Below are 14900 nucleotides of genomic sequence, written 5' to 3' on the forward strand. Positions count from 1 at the left end.
TCTACAAACTGGCACGATTTCTTTCTGAGACCCTGCTTCCAATCACTGGCAAGACCACCTCAACTGTACTTAACTCAGCTCACTTCGTTTCTCTAATTGGACATTTCACTGTCTCCCAGATGATTTGCTTATCAGTTTCGATGTAGTCTCTCTTCACCAAGGTACCAGTGCCTGACACCATTGCAATCATTGAAGACTTGGTCCAACAGGGACTGAATTCTGATGTGCCAACTTTGAGGCACTGCCTTGCCAACACTTACTTTACCTGGAATGGTACATTCTACAAACAAGAGGAAGGTACCCCAATGGGTTCTCCCTTATCGCCAGTGGTAGCGAATGTTTTCATGGAGAAATTTGAGACGGATTCCATCCAGACATCCACCCTACGTCCTTCCTTGTGGAAGAGATACGTAGATGACACGTTCGTCATCTGGCCACATGGCCAGCCAGCACTAAACCAATTCTTCAACTACATAAATTCCATACACCCAGCCATCAAATTCACCATAGAAGTGGAAAAGGATGGCAAGTTACCATTCCAAGATGTTTTGATCAAGAAGAGACCTGATGGCTCGTTGGGACATTCTGTCTACAGGAAAGCCACCCACACGGATGCCTATCTAAAGCCTGACTCCCACCACCATCCAGCCCAGAAGAATTCCCTCATCGAAACACCACCATAGGGCCCATTGCATCTCCGACCAGCACCACCTAGCCAGCGAGCTGGACCACGTACACCAAGCCCTCAGGATGAATGGATATTCTGACAGTACAATCCGCAAAGCTGTCTCCCCAGCCATGGGAGGACAACCATCTGAGGACCCAATCAAAACCATCACCTTGCCATACATAGCAGGGTTGCCAAAATATTTCCAAAATCTTAAACACAAGATTCATGTTCGTTTCAACACAGTACACAAAATTCGTGATTTGATCCCATCTGTAAAGGATGTGATTCCTGACATGCAATACTCTGGTGTCTACAAACTAAGTTGTGGCTGTGGCAGCAGTTACATTGGGGAAACTAAGCGACATATCTCGGACCGTGTTCGTGAACATAAGGCAGATCTGAAACGCGGTAGGACCAATACCTCTGCCGTTGCTGATCATTGTTTTAACGCTGTGGGCTCACACGAAATTTATTTTTCCAAGACGAAGGTACTCTGCAAACCCCCTGGCTATCATCATAGATTTGTTCATGAAGCCATCCAGATATATAAACACAGACACAACTTCAACCGAGGAAGATGGGTACAAACTGAGCAATCATTGGAAGAACGTTATTAACCAAGTAAAGTCTTAACTGACTGTTTACATCCTACCTGCCTATGTCAGCTGTTATTTCCGACTCTGAGTACATCACCAGGTGAAATGTCTTTTATATTAACGGGCTAAATGTCTCACTAACACAGCTGCTGTTGCCCCTTTCCCTCTGTGGCGGGAGCTCTCGTTGTTTAACAGACTAACTGGCTGTGATGTTTTTGTCTCTCTGTGTTTGTGTCTTCTCTGTGTGTGTCTCTCTATGTGTCTCTGCATGGGAGTTGTCTCCCTCTGTCTCTCTCTCTGTGTCTTTCTCTCTGGGTATATGTCTCTCTGTGTGTGTGTGTGCCTCTCTGTATGTGTCCTCTCTGTGTTTTCTCTGTGTCTCCGTGTGTGTGTCTTTCTCTCTGTGTCTCTTTAGGTTGTGTCTCTCCATGTGTATCTCTTGCTCTTGCGGGTTTTTGTTCCTGTTGCCCTGCTCTCTGACGTTGACATACTAATCTTCTCATTGGCACAACCCCCGGTTGCTGGAGCGTCTCACATTGACATGCTAATCTCTTACATTTACGTGCAAATTCCTTCTCTAGCTCCGCCCACTTACCCTTGGGTTGGGCCCACCAAAAGCTTATACAAAATAACCTCTTGTTGCAGCAGCTCTTTCTCGTACGTCAGCAGTTCTCCTGCTGTGTTTGTTTCACCTGATGACGGTTGCTTGTGTTGCGATCGAAACGTCACGTGATCTATACATTTTCTACAACAGTTCTGTTCCGTAATTTTGGGGGACTTCTCTGTGAACAGAGGTGATACACTTTTTCCCTGTGAGATATACGAGTGGAAATGCATTCATCTCATGACCTAGACACAGATTGCAACATTGGAATAGAATTTAGAGAGGAAAGCAAAACATAATATTAAAATAAGATTTCTAAAAGACAACAGAAGGAAAACAAAGCATAAAACTGTCTCCCTGTTCAAACGAGCAATGGAGCAACTCTTATCGACACTCATGGGACTGAGCCAGTAGTGTAAATTCCACATTGCCATGGTGGGAGCCAGTCTTTCCATAATCTGACCACTGTAGCTTCCTTCCATTGCACCAATTTTACCAACCCGCAGGGATCATTGCCCGAGTTAACCCAGACTAGGATTTTTACTGGCTGCAGTTCATAGCGAGTCGAGCAATCTAACCATAGTGCCATATCGTGTGTTTTACAGGCGTGAGGAATCTGGAGTACAGCAGTCTCCGTTTTATGAGCGACTTGCCTAAAAAAAAGAATCTTTATCATTCTTATTGCCGTAGTAATTAGTCAAGGGCAGGAGTTATCGGACCACTATACTGGATGAATAGACTTTAAATTTGACTGTAGATGGCAGTGCAGCCATTGACCTTTACATCAAAAGGAGCAATGAGGATCGGGGTCAACAGAACAGTGGACAATTAAATTTGGCACCCACGTCGAGAGGGCCACGTAATGCAATAGGAAAACGTCGCCTTTGTTGTCGTTTGCCTTGCAGAGATTGGGGCCTTCCCGCCCTTCCTGAATTCCACAGCCACCACTCCACCCTCGTGGCCCTTTTGCACCCCCCCCCCCCACCTCGTGGCCCTAGTCACCCCCCCCCCACCTCGTGGCCCGAGGCACCCCCCCACCTCGTGGCCCTAGGCCCCCCCCCCCTCATGTCCCGAGGCACCCCCCCCACCTCGTGGCCCTAGGCACCCCCCCCCACCTCGTGGCCCGAGGCACTTCCCCACCTCCCCCTACGTGGCCCTAGGCACCCCCCCTCATGGCCCAAGGTACTCCCCCCCCCCCCCCCCCCTACGTGGCCCTAGGCACTCCCCCACCACTCCCACGTGGCCCTAGGCACCCCCCCCCCTACGTGGCCCTAGGCACTCCCCCAACTCGTGGCCCTAGGCACTCCCCCCACCTCCCCACGTGGCTTTGCCCCCCCCCCCACCTACCTTCCTCCACCCGCTCCCTTCCAGTGGTTAAGCATTTTCAGTGTGATTATTACAATACATTGAAATCCAATGTGGGTTTAAACAACCTTCTAAATACTACTGTCTCAAGCCGCTGCTAGTCGGAGGGAGGGATGTGAATATGAAGAGGGGAAATTAATGTTGGTGTGGAGTCGAGATGATGAGTGGAAATGGAAGAATTGACCTCCAGCTGGAATTTTTTGCACATTTAGTACGGTGTATATGACCAGTAGGCATGTAACGATGCATTGATTCATCAATTAAAATAACTTATAACGCCAACAGCATATGCGCTGAATTATTCGCATACATGTTGCTTGTAATGGGGTCATGGGACCACTGCAGCCACTACAGGCACTACGTTCACCAGAGATAAATACAAAACAAATATTCTTGAATCAAATCGTGACCCTGAATTGTGGATTTGAGCCGATGTTGACTTCAAAATTAGCTTTTATATAAGCTCAATCCTATTTTAATTTACACCGATTAACGTTTTTTTGCCATTCAACGGTCCCTCACAGCAAATAACACACTTTAATAATTCCCCGTAGAAATTACCACGTGGCTTTAGGAATTGCACCGTTTCTTAATCTGGAGCAACATTGGAATTAAATAACACTCTTATTACTTCTACACTATACAGGCTATTGTGGCTGTATAAATTCATATTTTTAAGTGTTATCATGCAGTTGCTAAGTCGGCAAATGAATCTTTTTTTACGTCTCCATACATTAAAAAAACTGGTGGGGAAAGGAATACTCGTGCATTAGGTCGCCTCTCACCTTCGGAACCCAGTCCTCCTGGGTTTGATGCCTTCTGGCTGTGGCTAATATTTGTAGCGAGCGATATCTGAGCCAGTCCTAGGCTCCACCCTTCTCACCAGCCTACCCTGACCAACATGGTGAAGTGTTATTTTGGTGACCTACGCCACTGGAAAATGAGACTATCCTGGTCTCTTGCGGTGACTGACACCACGTGGAGAGGCCTCAATCTCGGTGTGGGTTGCTAAAGGTGATGAAAATGATGATAATTTATTGACAATTATGATAGTAAAATGCATTCTATCTGTTGTAGATTTCACATTTTAGATTTCTTGTGGCATGATTCTCAAATTAGACCACTTTGTCACTGCGTGGGTCTGTCTAGCAAAGCAGTCGATGGCTGAACGTTACTCAACTGAGTCGCAAAATTAAGGTGAACTGTGTATCGTTGTTGTTCCAGACCCCAAACTTTTTAACCCAACACCTGCCTCTGTGCTCTCCACGTCTCGCTGTCTCACCAGCTCACCCAACCAAACATTCGCACCCCACGCCACCTGCCTCTTGACTATGTTTTGGAGCATCTTTAGTAGCTGGAAGGTGGGGATGGGGTCTGCATAAACGGGGTTTGTGGAAACTCCACGCACTAGATGTTGGAGAATGTCCTGTTTTCATTGGGAAGTTATGAATTATGGAGGAAGGTTAGTGTGACCTTTTCAAGCTCCCAGCCATTCCTCCCTCATTCCGTCTTTGTCTCTCCTGCCCTCCCTGGCTTCCACGATTCGTCATCTCCTAACCCAAGGGTGCCTGCTCCCCACTCCACTGCTTACCCGTGGATGTCTACACAAGCGCATGGCACACCCGAGGGAAATGAACCGGTCAATATCCCTAGGGGCTGGCTTGGCACCCAGACGGGTGTTGCCCCCTTTGTTCCGTTTGTTGATTTTTGGTTTGCTTCCAACTATTACGACCGTCACAGCTCTCCCGCCGTCGTACGCATTCCTGGAGTGAGCAAACGGCGCTATTTTGCGGGGTAAGCCCAGCTAGGAATGCATGGACCGTTGTTCCCATCCCAATTCATTTTAGAATTGTGCGGTTGCCATTTTGTGCCACGGGACCAAACATTTCCATTGGGAAACCTGAAGGCGAGCTTTGCATCGCCCTGTGTCGAATAATGAGCTCGGAAGATAATGTTTTACAGAACGACTATAATCTTGACTTAAAGCTTTCGTGACTGCAGGAATTCATATGCTTTGGGTCTTTCGGTAAAGCCACGTAGATAGAAAAAATGATCAAAATAATAACAAAATCACGACGTTTCGATCGCAACACAAGCAATCGTTACGGAGACCTCTCCAACATTAACATTAGCTGCCCCGCCCATCTCTAAACCTTAATAAACAGCTCTTTGATTGGTGTAGACCTACTGCCCGTGTCGGAGACCTCTCCTACATTAACATTAGCTGCTCCGCCCATCTGTAAACCTTTATAAACAGCTATCTGATTGGTGTAGACCTAATGCCTGTCAGAGACCTTTCCTACATTAACATTAGCTGCCCCGCCCATCTCTAGACCTTTATAAACAGCCTGCCTCGGCAGATTTCCCTCTTTTTTTCACCTGAAGACGATTGCTTGTGTTGCGATCGAAACGTCGTGATATTTTTTTTATTTTGATTATTTTTTTCTATCTACGTGGCTTTACCGATAGACCGAAACAATATGAATAGAACTACTTCAGTTTGCCTCTTGTCCACACTAGGCTGTCACACTTTGTATACGCCCTGGAAAGAGTTGGTCGCATAGCAATTACAATGAAATGTTTATTTCTCAGGGCTGACGTGTGCCAAATGAACAAATTCACTTTAACCAGATTGTATTTTGTGCATGTCATCCCACCTTGAACCTCGTTTAATCGCATGCGGTTGCAACCCAGAGTTGAACCCAGGTTCTCGAGCTGTGGTGGTCCTGTGCTCTGACAGGATAGTCTGAGCCACTCGGCAATGTCCAATAGATACACTGGTCTCCATCCACGATATTGCCCTGGGCCTCTGCTAATAATCCTGCAATTGCATCAATAGTTGGAGTTCATTGGAGCGCTGTCTTTGCGACATTTATGTTTCTTCACCTGAGGACGGCTGCTTGTGTTGTGGCCGAAACGTCGTGAGAATTTTATTTTATGTTTTGTTTTTATAATTTTATTATTTCCCTTTTACGTGACTTTACCGAAAGAACCAAGAAGATGAATCCCTGCAGTCACGAAAGTTTTAAATCGAAATTGCATCAATAGTGCTTTATTATTATTATTATTTCTCGTGTGTATATTTAGCTTTTGTAATCTGTAATTACTTTAAAATGAATAGCACACCAAGCGTGGACAAATTTGTATAGAATATCACTGATTTTCATGCCAGACCAATTTGGTAATCTGGACATTTTTACAGATATTTGTTCTAGTTTTAAAGTGTAGCATTTGGCTACTTTTAAATGCATTAATGTTCTCATGTTGGCATCTCAAGTGTTATAAATTATACAAATACACTTGTATGGCCATGAGTCCAGCAAAAACATATAATGTAAATAAATGCTGTAGCTTTGCTTTTAACATGCAAGCTCAACTTAGCCTCATTTTAAACAGCTTTGCTTCTAACACTCTGGAATGGTCCACGACAGATTTTGCCCAAAAAAAATCAATGCTGTGCTTTTGTGGCAGGCGATGGGGGCAACATTCTAATTGCATCACGTGATGCCTGGTCCATGCGTCCCCACGTTCACGCACGTTTGAGCTAGTTGAGTGTTTAAAGGGGCTGTCGCCACCGACTGCTGGGGTAGAATCTTGGTTTAAGTCGCCCGTAATTTCAGCGGGGTTCTTAAGTGCAGCAAGTCAATGATTTCAGCCCATTCATCGGTTCTTGTACAGAGACCCCTTCATTATTCACTTTTTCCCCCCAGTTGATTTGCCAATCCCAGCTCCAATCATCTCCCCTAGCAGACAGGCTGTGTGAGATGGTGTCCCATCGAGCGTGCCAGAGGCAATTTAAAAGGCAGTTCCGAAGTGGGTTTATGTTGCCATCTTCCAGAGGGCCATTCTCTGGCCACAAGGTGGTTCGCTGCTTACTGCGAGAGTTGCGAAATGTGAACATATTCCTATTTCTATGACATGGACGCCGAGAAGCGCAATTTCAATAATAATTGCCGGACGAATCTTTTTGTAATACCATGCATTCCACACCACCACAATAGTCAGATTCTCCCGTTTCCAGGCGGCCAGATTTGCGGGTAGATTGCCACCTCGCAGAGTGCGCGTGCAGGGGTTCGGCAGCAGGAAGCGCCTTTAATTTGGTAGGTGGGAGGAGGGGTGGAAGTGCCGTCCTTGGGCATGTGTAAACACGATTGCAGGGGAAATCCACTCCAAAGGGGAGGGTGCTTCCTGAACTCCCGTGCTGCACGACACTCGCTCGCTCTGCCTGCTGGGACAACAAAAAAAACCCCCTCCATGCATCGGGTTACTCGACTAAGCTACAGTAAAGAAGAATGGACCCATCTTTCCATCAAGCCGTGTTCCCAGCAACCCATCGCATGGCCTCAGCATTTAAGGGTCAAGCCGAGTCAAGTTGATTTGCTTTAGCCAGGTGAGAACTGAACCTTTATGGCAGTCCCCCGGGGTGCCATAGTACCCCGGGGTGCCATAGTACCCCGGGGTGCCATAGTACCCCGGGGTGCCATAGTACCCCGGGGTGCCATAGTACCCCGGGGTGCCATAGTACCCCGGGGTGCCATAGTACCCCGGGGTGCCATAGTACCCCGGGGTGCCATAGTACCCCGGCTCCTCTCAATGTCCGTGGTGCAGTCATTTTTTTAGTCTGCTGATGGTCGGCGATGCGGCAATCGACTCATCTCGACGAGCTGTACACGATGCGCTATTCAAAGTAGAAATTTTCGATAACGGACTTTTTATGCTAATGTTTGTCGTTTCAACATCGCGGAGTAGCACCGATTTCGGATTGATTGCTACCCCAGTCGCGGAGTTAAGTAGAACCCCTGGAAAAAAAAGTGTCCCAGAAATAAAATATTTAATTGCCTCGGCCATTTTGTTTTATTTGGTACCCCGGGGTACCGCCTTAAGGGTCAACTGAAGAAACCAGGATCGAGTCTCATTGTCAAGGGGTGGGCCTGGGTCGTTGAGCGGACGGCGGTGTTGTACAAGCTTTGCCTGCGCAAGTGCGCGTGCATTTTGTGTTTTTTTTTAAATAAAACAAATAATTGCGGCTGATATTATTGGTTCTTTCGGTAAAGTCACGTTGAAGGGAAACAATAAAATATATATAAAGCGATAAAATTCTCACGACGTTTCGACTGCAACACAAGCAGTCATCATCAGGTGTGACTGCAACACAAGCAGTCGTCATCAAGTGTGACTGCTTGTGCTGCGGTCGAAACGTCGTGAGAATTTCATTGTTTTATATATATAATTTATTATTTAATTGTTTCCCTTCAACGTGACTTTACCGAAAGAACCAAGAATGTGAATCACTGCAGTCACGAAAGCTTTAAATAAAATAAATAATTGCGGCTGGTTTTCTGTCGGCGTCGGCGAGGTGTGACGTCTCGCCGTGCTTTCGACCACGATGCCGGCTGTTGACGCACCGTGCGCCTCTTGGTGGTGCTGGACCGTCGATGCAAAGGATGACCACCGTTAACTTGCCAAACAGTGGTGCCCGTTTTATTGACTCGTGGCAATTGCAATGAAGGCAAGGCTGTTGATGTAATTGTAACAGCAATGCGATTTACATTTGTATATTCAGGAACTGATCACAGTCTCGACAAATTGTTCAGAGGTGCGCGTCTATGTTGTCAAATTCTTTTTTTTAAAGGATTTTTTTTTTTAGTGAGGCGAGGAAGCTGAGGCATGAGGATGACACTCAAAAGGCACGTGCCGTAAAATGTCTCGAAGGTGGACTCATTTTTAGGCGGGTGGAATCTTTCTGGTTACGAGGGAAGTCCAGCAGACTGAATAATTTAATAATATGTCATAGCTGAAGTAAAATCACAATTGCACAGCTGACAACTTCATTCTCGGTATATTCGAGTTGGGGACCAACTAATTTAATTAACGCTTAATAATAATTAACTATTTATGTACATAATAGATGTTTTTGGGTTAAATCGCGTAAATATATATTTACAATTTAATATTTGCAATTTAAAATGCACACTCAATACTGCACACTGTAATCGGGCATCCTTGTCATGCATAAAAGGAATGGAGGCTAAGATTCACGGCATGGTGCAGGATGAAGATTTGTTTTCTGATGGGATCAACACCTTTATTCTATAATGATAATACATTTAATACAATACGAAAGAGTCAAAACCAAACGAGTGGGAGAGCACACAATCAGCAGGGCACGTGACATTCAAGGGAAATCATTAACTAAATCCATACAACACCTAAAGTATATGCATATAGGTTTGGAATTGCGATATGTGGTTGAAATCATTGGACCAGCATTCCATGTTTTATTGGTTTGGGAATCACCGATACGCGATCACGTGCCTTCTCAGTGATCGCATGCTGTAATGGGAAGTTAAAAACACACGAGCATATAGAGAGTGCGTTTAGTTGGTGCGGTTTAAAGTAATGTCGTCAAAAACATAATTTTCAATTGGCCAAATTAAAATGCGTTCCGTGCTATGGTTACCGTTCACATGCATTCACAAACTCGCATTATAAGAGTAAATTCTCTTACAAAAAGATCAAACTGAACGGGCTAACATTGTGAGAATACTTTAATCGTTATTCATGTCCTGGATTTTTGCAGGCCGATAAAATTGCTGGCCAATATTTTAATAAATGCGTTCATTCAGCTGTGAAAAATCGCTTCTAATGTCCACGGAATCTGAATACAAAAAAACAGCCAAAAGCTTCTCAACTTCAACGCCAGTAGAGTCTGGCCCAACTTCTCATTTGTCTACAACGTTCACCATTTCCCCCCCCCACCAAAACCTCCCACAGTCATCTTAATTTCCCCTGAAAATGCATTTGAACTTTTCCATGCGTGCATAGCAAAACAATTGCCTTTAAGTGTTCAGATCTGAGCTGGGTCACAAGGCACTTGTTAAAGTTGGGTTCAAGGGGAAGTTTACTTTTCCTTGAGGGATATTTCCCCCCCCCCCCGCCACCACCACCCGCCACACCGCCATAACTTTTTCTTCCGTCCACCGCCCATTACCCCAAAAGTGTTTTGAATTTCACGACCATCGGAAGAGGCTGAAAGCTCTTAATAAAGGCCCTTTCAGAAAGTAAAACGTATGTGGAGGAAACGACGCAATCACGGTGGGTGAAATCCCGGGAGGGAAGGCGCGAATGTTACGCCTCTCCCAGAACCCCCCGGTTAGCTTAACCCCCCCCCCCTCTCTCCCCCTTGTTTTCAATGGTGCTTGAAGCGTTTTGTAATTGCCTCCTCAGGAAAAGCAACACTGTTCTCAATTTCTTTGTAATAACGTTGCTGGCAGTTCCAACAGCAATATATATATTTTTTTCCCCAGCACCATTTGGTGTTTTATTTGAGTAAAGTTGAATTCTTTAGTTTATTTGCTACATTTCCATTATTACCCTGTTTAAATGCTACAATTAATCTCTTTCAAACATTGCTCTAAATATATTTCAGCTTTATAAGCGTTTAATGTTTTTCTTTCCCATTTCAATGATAATCTCAGCTTCGTGGCATGAGTAACAATCCCCTCCCCCCCCCCCCCCCCCTAATTTTTAATTTGCAACTCTCGCGAAGCAGTGTTAGAGAACAGTCCGCAGAAGGAGATATCGCAGAACTACTTCTGAAAACATTCACATGCCCTGCTCCAGAAAAAAAAGTCTGTCACTTGGCATACAGATATTCTTTTCAGAATCTGAGCCAACCTTGAATGTAGGTGGAAAAAACACTCGTGTTTTTGTGCAGACATTGGTGACCAAGTTGAGACAAAAACCACTCGCTACACTTGTAGAACCTAAATGAATCACAGGTAATTCGAACGTAGGACCTCGGCAGTGCCAACTAATTGCCCTGACCCTTTACTCGCTTGGCCGCCTTGTGTTCAAGAAAAGTAAAAACCATACAAAAACTTAAATGAGCTGCAGTAAAGTGGTTGGCACCATGGGCGGAGTTTGGGGGGGTAAAACAAAATTTGGTATATGCACTAATGTGAGGGATGAAGCAAACCCCTGCCCCGTCCCCCCAAATACTGTATACAAGTCAAACTCTGCCTCTGGTTGGCACACTGCCAGCGACCTGAGTTCTATTCTCAGCCATCGTCGCACAGAAATCACATCGCATGTTGCAAGATTCGCAACCTGTTTGGCTACAAGGTGGCCACTTAAGTGCAGCAGAGACAGAATTGTACAGACTTATGTGTTTTAAATGTTTTGGGTGTTATCACCTCTTTACAAGTGTGGAGTTGCTCCACGTGCTCTGGTTTTCTCCCAGATACAACATTTAAAACACTCGGTAAGAAATCTGGCAAATATCCTAATGGAAGACCCTCCTGAAAAAAATATCTTTGCGACTCGGGCACGATTATTACATACGCACCACAAAGCAACCAATAACATGTCTTTGTCTAAATAGAGCAATTTGAAAATAAATAAGTAATATTTCAAAATACTTGTTTAAAAACACGCTTTCATGAAATGTACCGTTCGAGTAATGACAGAACTCCACGACTCCAGGAAGTGACCCCGAAGCTTGCCACAATGCAAAGGGCCGTGGTCATTTACAGCCAACGTTAGTTGAGCGTCGACAATTAGAGACCCAAGCCGAAACATAACGTAAAAAAGATAGCTTAAAATATATATTTTTTTATTTTTAACGATAGAATATAGTATTGCCATCAGTATGACATAAGTATACCAAGTTTGCAGTCGATACCACATTGGGAAGTGGGTTAAAATTGAGTTACAAGATTTGAGGATACGACAACAAGAGAGAGTTAAATAAAAGCGTGTCAAACTATTAATGTGTTTGTTGCATTCTGGGAACAGTACAGTACGAGATTAACTGGCTCAAAATAAATTGCACATCTTAAGCTGCTCTTGATATTTTTTTTTAATCCGTTGATGCCAACCAAGGCCATAATGTCCACAATGGCTTTGGTTCGTCACAAAAACAACAGCAGCAGTGATGCAGCATCCGAGTGAGTTTCTCAAAACAAAGCTCAGGCTTTTCTTAAACGGTGCAAAAGTTTCAACGCAATGACCAAAATCTATTCTAAATTGCCAACGGCTGCATGGCAAATTGTTCAGTGTGTATTGAAGATGTTGAACATAAACAATCAAGTTTGAGACAAAGTAATACGTGCTAAACAAATATATTAAAATTACCCCCGCACCCTCCACTACTATCCAACAGCTGTGTTTTTTTTAACGTGTTGCCCAGCTTGGTTATGGTGTTTGTGGAGGAAGGAGTCCCGTGTACCAATGCCGCCTCATTTCCCACCAATGCTTTTTGGCCCAGGCAGAGCGAAGCGTGGCCTCGAGGCATCATTATTAGGCAGCAGCCCTCCTCCCGCACTGGGGGGAAACCGCCGCGTCCCGTCGCCCGCTTTCATGTGCGCGCGCGCGCCACAACCCACGGCTTCCTCGGCCCCTCCAACCCGTCCACTTGCCCACGACTCTCATCCCCACCCCCCCCTCTCCTCCCACCCGTTACTTACGATCTATCCCACTCAAAACGTCCGGCATCGGCTCTCCGCTCTGCCCACAAAATTCACCACGAATGTCAAGATAATTCCGATCGTTCACGAAGTGTGGGACCCCTCCTGAAAGGAAGTAATACAGAAAAAAAAATGCAAATAATAAGAATATTCGCGACCAGCCATTATTTGTCCACAGCTATAGAAAGGCACTTAAGCATCGCTGTGTCTCGAGACTCCACTGTGCAAGAGGCTCCTGCTGCGTTGTGGTGTTTGGCCAATTCCATTGGCGAGTGTTTTTTTGCATATGGGAGGGAACTGGAATACCTGGAGAAAGCTCGCACGTGCAAGGGAGTAACACTGAAAGATCCACACAGACAGGTTCACAGATGTACTTGCTGTACTGTAACCTCCTGGTCGCCTAACAGCCCCATGGGTTTGGGAGGTTCACAAATCTCTGCATGGTTCACCAACCCTTGCCTCCCCAAAGCACTGAATTGCATCGGACAAACCACTCTTTCGTATGTGTCCAGAGCAGTGCAACCCCTTTTGAAAGAGGATATCACAGAGCTACTTCTGAGAACCATTCGAGTGGCCTGGTCCACTAAAGAGAGGGCAGCACTTCTCGCCCCTCCTCGTCCTGTCACAGGGCAAGGGAAAACAATACCTTAGCAATATTTAATAATACATTTCAACACTCATTGTGCCCAGTCAATATACCCCAGGATTACTGCAGCGCAAATGCCTCTGCGTGAAACACCACTTTAATTCTAACGTCGTAAGTCCTGGTAAAAAAAAAAAAGATATATTTATAGGCGCATTCAGTAAACCATCGGGGTGGTGATGGGATGGGTTATCGCATCGACCTGACTTTGATTTCCAGGCGCAGCTAACATCAGTGGCAGGGGGACATGTGAAACGGTGCTTTGCCAACCTTTGACCAACTAGCGCTCACTAGCTTGGTGAAGTATGGTTAAACAAGCCCCATGAATGACACCTGCCTGGGGAGGCCTGTAAATTATTGTTATTCTTCAGTCAACCAAACTTGGCCGAAAATCCAACACTTTTTTAACACGGCTATTTCGTCACATCTGCTCTAGATTTAGATGTTCTAAGCTCACGTACTGTTTACATACAATGTTAGGGATATACGAGGTCATTTGTTGGTTTAAATTAATTGTTTCGCTCAAAAAATACATGCATACAACTGCATGTAATAACAATCGATTGTAGTTTTACGAATACTTTACCGCGTATAGAAGTGCGCATCGATACGTGAATCAAATATGTTACAGGCTAATACCAGTGTAGATTCTTCATGCACCACAACACCGAAATCAGAATCGACGTCAGAAATCAAATGTAAGCAATTCAAATAGTTAAAAATGTCTTTGAAAGTATGCGCACGCAGAATAGCAAACGTGTTGATAGCATCCAGAGGGGGGGGGGGGAAGTGAAATGCAATAGAGCAAGTGGAGTGAGTAAAGTGAAGAGTCAATTATTGACAGCCATTTCCCCGCAGAGAGGAGCTCCTTTAGCTGCTGCCACTTACCCCCCCCCCTCCCCACCAGAGGTGTGCGCGAGTGGACGGACCGTCGCTTTGCTTGCAGTGCTGAGGACCTTCGCGTCAGCGGTTCCGAGGCTCGCGTGCTCCTCTGCGCGTGTTCGTGCTCTGCGCTGAGCGTAAATGGAGAGGGAGAGGGGGGGGGGCACCCTTATTGGACAGCAAAGCCGTGATGTCAATGTAACTGTGTGGGTGGTGCGTGTCGCTCGGGAAGCGGTAGTGTAGCCGTCGGCCTCCACTGCGCTACGAAACTTGGCGGACTCGAGTTCGATTGCCGCTCACGAACCAACGCCAGTGACAGATTATTATCTGAACCGGTGCTGGGCCTCCGCTAGGTCGACTCGGCCTCAAATAAGTACCTGGTGCGGTGTGTAAACTTCGGCATTAGGGAGACGAAGGCGGTCGGGCGTGGTGCTGGCCACCCACCCCCTCGTGTGCCATCCCCGGGCTTCATAGGTGCTCGCTAACAGCACTTGTCCCAACAGTCTGTTAAGGCTATACGGGGGATCTTTGTCTTTGTCTTGTCGGTTGGGGAATGAGAGCGAGCGTGGAGAGGGGGGGGGGTGGCCTGGGCTGGGTGAGTTAGGGGGGGGGGGACTGCCGGGCCAAGATTTGTCTCTGGAGACTGGAGGTCACGTTACTCGGGGTTGTGCAA

General features: G+C 45.8%; 2 protein-coding genes across 6 annotated transcripts in view; one reads left to right on the plus strand and one right to left on the minus strand.

Annotated features, from left to right (window-relative positions):
- LOC116946554 (protein tyrosine phosphatase type IVA 1-like) overlaps positions 1 to 14343 on the minus strand; it is a 68481-nt gene extending 54138 nt beyond the window's left edge. Inside the window, exon 1 of the mRNA XM_076070109.1 lies at positions 14275 to 14343. The gene's annotated coding sequence lies outside the window, so the exon portion shown is untranslated. The remainder of the gene's footprint in view (positions 1 to 14274) is intronic.
- Positions 1 to 14900, plus strand: part of EYS (eyes shut homolog) — a 539265-nt gene that overhangs the window by 66755 nt on the left and 457610 nt on the right. The gene's annotated exons all lie outside the window — the stretch shown is intronic.

Source organism: Petromyzon marinus, chromosome 27 (genome assembly GCF_048934315.1).
Source record: "Petromyzon marinus isolate PM22_M1 ecotype Great Lakes invasive population chromosome 27, UKy_Petmar_22M1.pri1.0, whole genome shotgun sequence".
NCBI lineage: Eukaryota > Metazoa > Chordata > Hyperoartia > Petromyzontiformes > Petromyzontidae > Petromyzon > Petromyzon marinus.